The following is a 9,308-nucleotide window of genomic DNA, read 5'->3' on the forward strand; positions in this document are numbered from 1 at the left end:
CCATGCAATCTGAGAACTACTTTGGGGGATGCATCAGTTGACTCGCTATTTTCTTTTATTTTAAACATCAGTGTCTTTGGTCGGGTTTTACTTCCCTTTTTATCACCTTGAGTGCACAAATTAAACTGTCAGAAGATCTTCAGACAGTTTGGAGTTCGAGTTCGTAGCCACCAATAAAACTGAAAACACACTCAGTCCACCTTCCTCCCTCCGCCGCCCCCCCCCCCCCCCCCCCGGCTTAAGATGAAGCAAATTCCAGAGCCCACCTCATTCTGTTTGAATACGGGTTACAGTCTGATTATGAAAAGTCTCCACCAGTTCATGTATCGGAACCCTCATTCTCCTGCTGGTGGTGCTGCCCAGGGAGGTGGTGGAATTCTGGCTGTGTGGTGCAGACGTTTGAAAGTCCCAGCCCGGCCCTGCTTCTAGCCTGAGTTCTCTGATTCCTGGTCACCAGGATGTCAGCAAGCCCTCCAGCAAGCTCCCACTGCCAGACCAAGCCACTCTGGCTGTCCTGCCTCTGGGATGAGCGAAAGCCACCGAACCATGAGTCAAGACAAACCTTCTCTCCACTCTGTACTTTGTGTCCACCAGTTGTGTGCCACGGAGGCAAGAAAAGTGTCTAGTATATTACCTGGGCCTGAAATCTGAATGACTCCCACACAAAGCCAAACTGTTCCACCACACCAAAAACACGTTCTCGCTTAATTTTGACCACTATTCAGCACTCCAATTCCTTCTGTTGTCTCTAAAGATTTTCTTAAAGCCAAAATCACTTGTAGCAAGTTTCAAACAATGTCCACACAAAGCATTTGAACATTCTGTGTGAACATGAGGCTGGGGGACCCTGATTCCCATTCAGCCCTGGGTCACATGAATAAACATACTTGAGAATGGACACTGGAGAAACCTGGAGGAATTCATTAAGTCAGAAAACTCGGAGGAACAGGGTGGAAAGGCTCCTGATGGAGCAAGTGCGGACAGCTGCCTGAGAAGGGGTGCTGAAAACTCATACTCCCTGGAGGCAAGACTGGGCAAGCTCCGTGATGACTGTGAGGAGCGGTCTCTCGGGTTGAGAGGTACATAGCTGGCTAAGGAGAGGGTTACTCACCCCGTTCCCTCGCCACACCCTCAGGCATGCTGTCATTCTTCCCAGCTCTTGGCCTAGGCTGGTCTTCTTTCTGTCCTAAACGGAACCCAGTAGTCTTAGTTAGGGTTTCTATTGCTGTGAAGAGACACCATGACTATGGCAATCTTAGCAGGAAAACATTATTTGACTGTGCTGACTTGCTTGCAGTTCAAAGGTTCAGTCCATTATTGTCATGGTGGGACACGGCGGTGTGCAGGCAGACATGGTGCTGGAGAAGCAGCTGTGAGTCCTACATCTTGCAGGCAACAGGAAATGGACTGTCTCACTGGTCTGGCTTGAGCATATATGAGACCTCAAATCCCACCTCCACAGTGATACACTTCCTCCAACATGACCACACCTACTCCAACAAGGCCACACCTCCTAATGATGCCACTTCTTTTGGGGGCTATTTTTTTTTTTTTTTTTTGTAAACCATACCAGTGAACAGCCGGCTGCAGAGGTCCTTCACTTGTCCCCTTTCTTGCTATTGGCCCCTCTAAAATATGTGTCTTAGAAATGAGCCAATGAAAGCAGATCCATTCCAGCAGAGGGTACGCAAACAAGTAGGGAGGGGATTCTTAAAGATGGATGTGAGGAAGTCGTGGGCACATGCCCACACACCCACTGTCAGGGGCAGAGTCACCTGTGAGGAGAGGACAGCAGGGCTGTCTCTTATTTCTTATCCCCCCCCCCAGAATACTGAAGAGTCTGTAGCAGATAGCATAGCTTTCCCAAAACTCACCCATAAGAGCCAATTTTTATCACAAAGAAAAATGACTCCCCGTGCAAAGGAGAAAAATTCATCATGCCATCATTCAGAAAGGCAGGAGAACCCATAAGAAAGGTTTTTCTGTTTGTACCTGAGATTTCTGAAGATGAACTCTATCCTGTACCATGGATGTGGTAGAACGGGTCTTAGAAAAAAAAGCATGGAGTTACAGACAGTTGTTAGCCTCCATGTGGGTGCTAGTAATTGAACCTGGATCCTCTGTAAGAGCAGCCAATGCTATTAACCACTGATTCAAACTCTCTAGCCCAAGAGTGTGTTCTTATTTTATGTATATTAGTGCTTTCCCTTTACTCATGTCTGTACCTCATGTGTGTGTAGCACCTACAGAGATCAGAGGACGGGGTCCTGGGGACTCTCTGATGAGTCAGTACAGCCAATCAACAAACTTTGGGATCAGTAAGAGACCCTGCCTCAAAAAGTAAGGTGGAGAGACTCTTGGCTAGAGATTTTGTTGCAATTTTTAAAATAAGTTATAAATGGGACAAGTGTTCTTCATTGTCTTCTTCTGTGTGATGAGGTTTTAGGGTATTATGGTGATATTTTATTTGTACTGAAATGTGATTTTATTTGTATGTTAATAAATAAAGTTGCCTGGGGGTCAGGGCTAATAGCAAGCCATTGCAGAGCTGGGCGTTCGTGGTGCACGCCTTTAATCCCAGAATTTGGTAGGCAGAGCTAGGTAGATCTCTGTGTGTTCAAGGATACAGCCAGCATTGGAGACACACACCTTTAATCTCAATACCATAGAAGACCTAGAGGACTGTACAACAGACAGTGACGAGGCAGTCATGTGGTTGGTTTTACAACCAATGAGAAGGCAGAACAGAAAGTGTACATAAAGACAAACAGACAGGAAGTAGGTCTCTCTTTCGGAGAGGTCTCTTGGCTTAAGAGGCTGGCTGCAGCAGGTGGGTAAGGCTCTTAGCTCTGATCTCTTGGCTTTTGTCTTTGCATTGGCTCTGTTTCTTATTTAATAAGATAGTTGGTTACATCTACAGGGAAGAGAGCACTAGTATTCACTGAGGCTCACTGATGCAGCTAGTGCCCCATGGAGAAGTGAGAATTATACTACTGTCTTGTAGACCGACTTCTCAAAAACTGTTCACAGCATCACTAACAGTTTCAAAGGCATAAAAATGATAAATCATCCTCTCTGATCAAAGTAAGCATGGCTTCTTTTGTCCAATGGTCAAACTGGTAGAAAAACAGCCAAACTTCTCAAACATGCCACATCCTCTGCTTATATATTATTCCCTAGAGATAGAAACAACCAATCTCCCATAAACCTTGTATCCTTGGAAGAGAGTTCACTGTTACTGAATGCTAATATATATGTGATTTTTGTGTGTTATATTGTACAGTTAATCCTTAGAAATCCACTGGGATAATGAATGTTAAAAAAAAAAAAAAAAAAAAAAAAAAAAAAAAAAAAAGCCGGGCGGTGGTGACGCACGCCTTTAATCCCAGCACTCGGGAGGCAGAGGCAGGTGGATCTCTGTGAGTTCGAGGCCAGCCTGGGCTACCAAGTGAGTCCCAGGAATGGCGCAAAGCTACACAGAGAAACCCTGTCTCGAAAAAAACCAAAAAAAAAAAAAAAAAAAAAGTTTATGTCCCTAGCAAAAACCCAAGTGTGAAGATTATTATGATCTTCAAACCACAACTAAGGTAGAAATTGGTAGAACCGCTACTAGCAAATGTTGACACAATTATTAGGGTTTGATGTCTCTGCTGTGGTTTGTTCTGTGTAGAAGCCTTATTACTCTGGGGCTTGGAGAGATGGTTCAGCAGTTAAGAGCACTGGCTGCTCTCCCAGAAGGAGAGGACCTGGATTCAGTTCCTAGCATTCATACAATGGCTCACAACCATCTGTAACTCCAGTTCCTTAGAATCTGGTGCTCTCTTCTGGTCTCTGCTGGTACTGTATGCACACAGTGCTCAGTTATACATGTAGTCAAAACATGAATACTCATAAAAATATAGTTTTTTTAAAAAAATATATGGTTCATGCACAATGAAGGCTTGCCTCCCAGTTAAACTCCAAATGAAGTCCCCAGTACAGCAACTGCACCTCAAGCATGTTCCTCCCTCCCTCATTTTAAACTCCACATGACTTGTTCTTTCAATAATTTTCCGTGTGCCGTAGAGGATTCACTACCAAGGCTATGCAACATTGCTCAGCTCTAGCCATACTTGCGCTTCTGATGACCCCATCACATCACCTCTTGCATTGTAAAATTTATTTTTAAAGACTTATTTCTATTTATTTTACGAATATCTGTGAGTACCTTATATATGTAATTGGCACCACGTGTATGCTCGTGGAAGCCAGAAGGAGGTGTCAGATCCTCTGGAACTAGAGCTATAGGTGGTCATGAGCTGACTGATAGGAGTTCTCTGGAAGAGCAGGAAGTGCTCTTAACCACTGAGCCATCTCTCCAGCCCCTAATGTCAGTCTTTTAAAAAGTATAAATTCGTAGTTTAATCAATGCACAAAAATCTGAAATTATCAACATTCTCTACTTCCAGGATATTTTTGTTGCCCTGAGAAGAAATAAAGCTGTGTGCTTTTTTTTCTAGTCCTCACCTCCCCGAACACTGACAACTACGCTCTACTTCCTGTCTCTGTGGATGCAATTGCTCAGGACAGGTCATATTAAAGGAATCAGAAAATATGTGGCATTTTGGGTGTGGTTTCATTCATGCAAGGTAATATCTTAAGGTTCAGTTATTTGTAAAATGAATCAAAACTTCGCTCGTTTTCAAGGCCAAATAATACTTCACTGTCTGGCTACAGCACTTGTCTCCGTTAGGGTTTCTATTGCTGTGGAGAGACACCATGACCACAGCTACTCTATAAAGGAAACCATTTAATTGAGGCTGGCTTACAGGTTCAGAGGTTCAGTCCATTATCAGCATGGTGGGAAGCATGGCAGCACACAGACAGACATGGTGCTGGAGAGGTAGCTGAGAGTTCTGTATCCGGATTAGCAGGCAACAGGAAGAGAGAGGGAGACAGTGGTCCTGGGTTGAGCATTTGAAACCTCCAAGCCCACCCCTGGTGACACACCTCCTCCAACAAGGCCACACCTCCCAATAGTGCCACTCCCTGTGAGCCTATGGCGGCCATTTTCACTCAGACCACCACAGCACTTTTTGTTCTTCCATTCATCCATCGGTGGGTGTTCGGGACAGTTCTCCTTTTTGAGTGTTATGAATGATCCTGCTGTGACTATTTCATGCAAATATTACTGCTGATGTTTCTCCATCAATCGATCTCACATACCTAGTTAGTAATGGAAAGGCTGGGTTACTGATAACACTCCCGTGTTGCCCTTTCTGAGGAACTGCACTTTCTAGTTCCCTGCGAGATTTTATTTCATTCAGTTTCCCCAGAATCAGAGGATAGCCTCAGCTTTGGTATTGTTGAATCGGTCTTGAATGCATCAGTACTGCAGGAGGGATTTCAGGCAGCCTTCATTCACAGCTATCCGCCTCTGGTAACCAGTTAGGTGGGATAGTCCTCACAAGGGACCGACAGACAACTTATATTCCTCAGCAGAATTTTCGAATGTTTTAAGCCTTGAGAATCAGTTCCTCTGGAACATTTCTTTCAGGTCTTCTGTTGTAGATGCATAGGCACGTGGTCCTTTGCCCACAGCTGTTTACAGTTTTAACCTATGTCTCTGCTTCCTACATTCTAATGAAACTTGAACGTATGGTAGCTTAGTATGTAAGTCCGAAGTCCAGCCTGCCTCTGGCCTGTGCTCCACCTCAAGCCTTCCCATCTTATCTGTTGATGAAGAAATGGAGCTAAACCATGCAGGGTTTAGCCTTGTGCCTTCTCATAGCGGGTGTATTTCCTGCTAATGGCTCTGGTCTGTCCAGCTTCGTCCTATTCATCTCCCCCAGGAGCTCTTGCTGAAACATCAAAATCTCATCTCTTGAAAGAACAGAAGAAATGAATTATCAGTTGTTCTTACTCCTTGAGGGAAAAAAGTTGTTGAAATGACTGAAGATATAGAAGGAGAAGCCAGCATAATCTTGGTTACGGTTCAAATGAAGCCCAGTATCTGTCACATCTAATCCCTCTTTTTCTTGCCAATCTTCCTTTTGACTTTTAGCTCACTTCATTGACGTTTTTGTTTCTTATCCAGGTCTTTTGAAGTTTTTGCTTCTTTTCTTAGGAAGTGGGGGTGGGGGAAATGGGACAGGGTCCTTCAGCCAGATCACATTTTTACAGAGGACGTCCCTAAGCTAAGTCTCCTGCTGTTTAAGGGAGGTTCTCTGAGAAGTTCCTATGCAGAGGGGCTGTTCCGTATTCCTGCAAGCAATTTTAGTATTGCTAAAATACATATTCATCAGAAGCCAAAAATAAAAGCCCCGAAGATACCTGTCAGTTCCTTCCCGGTTCATCTGATTCACATCCCTGTGTGTTCTTGGCCGGCGGACAACATGAGACTCACATTGCTGAGCCAGAGGACAAGCAGAGGCCGTTCCCAGGGCACACGGGTTGACACCTTAGCAAACGGTCAGATCCATCTTACCCTTTCCATCTCCCGAAAGTTGCCAGAGCCACGCAGAGAGCCTCGGCTCTTACATCTTCACACCCCACCTCTCCATCATCCTCCACTCCCACACTATCAACACACCAGCGTTGCCCGATACCACCGACGCCATCTGTAGGGCATCCTCACTGGGGCCATTTGGGGACTTGGTGTTTCAATTTCTTAACTTATGCGCGTCTTGTTGAGTTTCTACACGGGTCCCTCCCAACTAGAAGCTGAAGTTGTTTGTTGAATGGATGAACAGCTGGATGAATTCTGACTTCTCGGTCTGCTCCCCTTCCCTTCACCATTCACAAAGCTGGGGTGGTTCGAGCTTACACCAGAACAAAACACAGAGTTGGGAAACGACAAGAAACATGAACAGTGAGTGGGTGAGCGGCTGAAACCCCATGATAGTGACCCTGGCTGAGCTGACCTTGCTTACATGACTTAACCCCCTCACACTCTGTCGCCTCAGGGAATGAGCACTCTGGCCTCATAGGACTGCCCTGGGGATCTAGTGAACTGATATATGGTAAGTGTATTTTAAATGCTTCGTCAAAGCCAATGCCCGGATACATTCAATAAATATGAGCTGTGTTACACACACCGGCTCGTTCATTACCAGTTTTCTACCCTGATTCAGGATGTTCAATGTCATAGTTTGAACTTTTTATTTATTTAATTTCTTCATTTTATTTTTATTTTTTAATTTTTGTTGTGTGTAGGTGTTTTGCCTACATGTCTATCTGTGCACCACGTGTGTGTGCCCAAGAAGTTTAGAAGAGGTGGTCAGTTCCCCTGGGAGTGGAGTTACAGATGGTTCCACCATGTGGGTGCTGGGAATTAAACCTGGGTCCTTTGGAAGAGCAAAGCAATCAGTGCTCTTAACCACTGAGCCATTTTTGGAGCCCCTAATTTATTCTTAGTAAATATTTTTGGTAGGTTTATTCCCAATGAGTGAAAAAAATCTAGAAGCAGAAACAGAAAAGTGAGGTTTGAGATTTATTTTGCTGTGTGTGTGTGTGTGTGTGTGTGTGTGTGTGTGTGTGTGTGTAAGAGAGAGGGGATGGGGTGGGGAGGGCTTCTGTCTCACTATGTAGTTGAGGATAAGCTTGAATTCCCGATCCTCCTGTCTCTGCTTTTCAAGTGCTGGAATTACAAGCATGCACTCCAATGCCTGGTTAGGAAATCAATTCTGGTTGCTTACTCTTCATCATTATTGGTTTTGACTTGAAGGAATCACGTCTGTGCATATGGAAAAGAGCTCAAAGAGTGTGATTGGGGCTGTTATGAAATTTACAGAGTCCAGCAAAAGAGAAGGGTATGGTCTACACCATAAAGCTGCTCTTTTAGCTCACTGAGAGTTCACTGCTGCTCTGCCTATGTCCATGACATAAGGGTGGATGTCACTGGAGGTAAGGGACTACCAAACTGTAGTCACAGTATTGCAATGTCAAAGGAAATGCCGGCTCTTCACTCTCTTCTTGTAAGATCAGACCATAACCTTGTATACCACAATGGGGTAAAGGGCCAGCGGTCTTCTAGGTGTGGATGCCAGAAGGCGGGCAAGAGGAGGGGTAGCCATTGTTTCTCAAGTAAACTTTGGCAAATGTAACTGCCTGCTTAGATTTCATTTTCCTTTGGCTTTGAATAGTTTCCACAGTATTAAAGTGCAACTAATCGGCTGGCCTCAAAGCAAACTTATTCCTACAAGTTCTAGAGGCAGAAGTCTAAAAATCAAAGTGTCAGCATTCTCTCTCTCTCTCTCTCTCTCTCTCTCTCTCTCTCTCTCTCTCTCTCTCTGTCTCCTTCCCTTTTTTCCTTTTTTTCTTCTGTCTCTTCCTCTCTCTCCTCTACCAGGAAGACTCTTTTTCACATCTCTCTCCTAGCTCATGATGGGAATCCTTTTTTTGTGACCGGAATCCTTTTGTGACGGGAATCTTATTGTGACTAAGAACAGAAGTGGGCTAACTGGAAGGTGATAAGGGGAATGGAGAATGTCTCGATTCCTCCTGTCTGCCCATATTTGTTAGATCCTGGCAGTTATTTTATACTTAAATCCCAAAGAAAAGGGATTTCTCTTTTGCAACAAATGCACAGACTCTGCTAAATTTGTGGGACCGTGACTCCACGCTTGAACACCAGAGGGCGCACTTTCCAGAGCGAAGTGACTTCCTGGGGGCTGAAACAAGCCCCCTGACCTAGCATGGGACCTCAGTCAACCTCAGGTGACTTCATTAAAGACACGGAGCCAGCCCCCTCAGCCTCTTTCCTTTCCTACATCCCAGTAAAGTTCATGATCTCACAGTTGCCCTGCTCTAGAGCAAGACTCCAGAACCTTCTAGAAGCCGGCTGCTTCCTCATTTTTCCATTTTCTCTTCAACCCACTCCAGTCAGGTATTGTCCCCATTGCAGCTGCACCTCCTCAGGTCACCACTGACTTCCATGCTCCCATCCAATCTTCACACTTCAAGCTCCTCGCTGACAACATGCTGCCATGGTTCCCCCGGATCTCCCCCACCTCACTGCCCCCTCATCCTCAGATTCTTTGGCGAGCCTCACTCAATTGCCCTCTCTCCCTCCATCTTCCTGCCTCACTCTTGGTGATAAGGAGATCACTCAGTTGATTGCTAGCTCCGGAAGTCTTAAGAGACACTGTGGTTCCTGTCTCTTGGATGCTACATTTCTTTCTTTCTTTTTAACTATCTTATAAATTTCTTTATTTCTATTTTATGTACATGGGTGTTTTGCCATGGGTCAGGTCCCCTGAAACTGGCGTTATAGACAGTTAGTTGTAAGCTACCATGCAGGTGCTGGGAATTGAACCCAGGTCCTCTGG

Source organism: Peromyscus leucopus, chromosome 16_21, assembly GCF_004664715.2.
Source record: "Peromyscus leucopus breed LL Stock chromosome 16_21, UCI_PerLeu_2.1, whole genome shotgun sequence".
NCBI lineage: Eukaryota > Metazoa > Chordata > Mammalia > Rodentia > Cricetidae > Peromyscus > Peromyscus leucopus.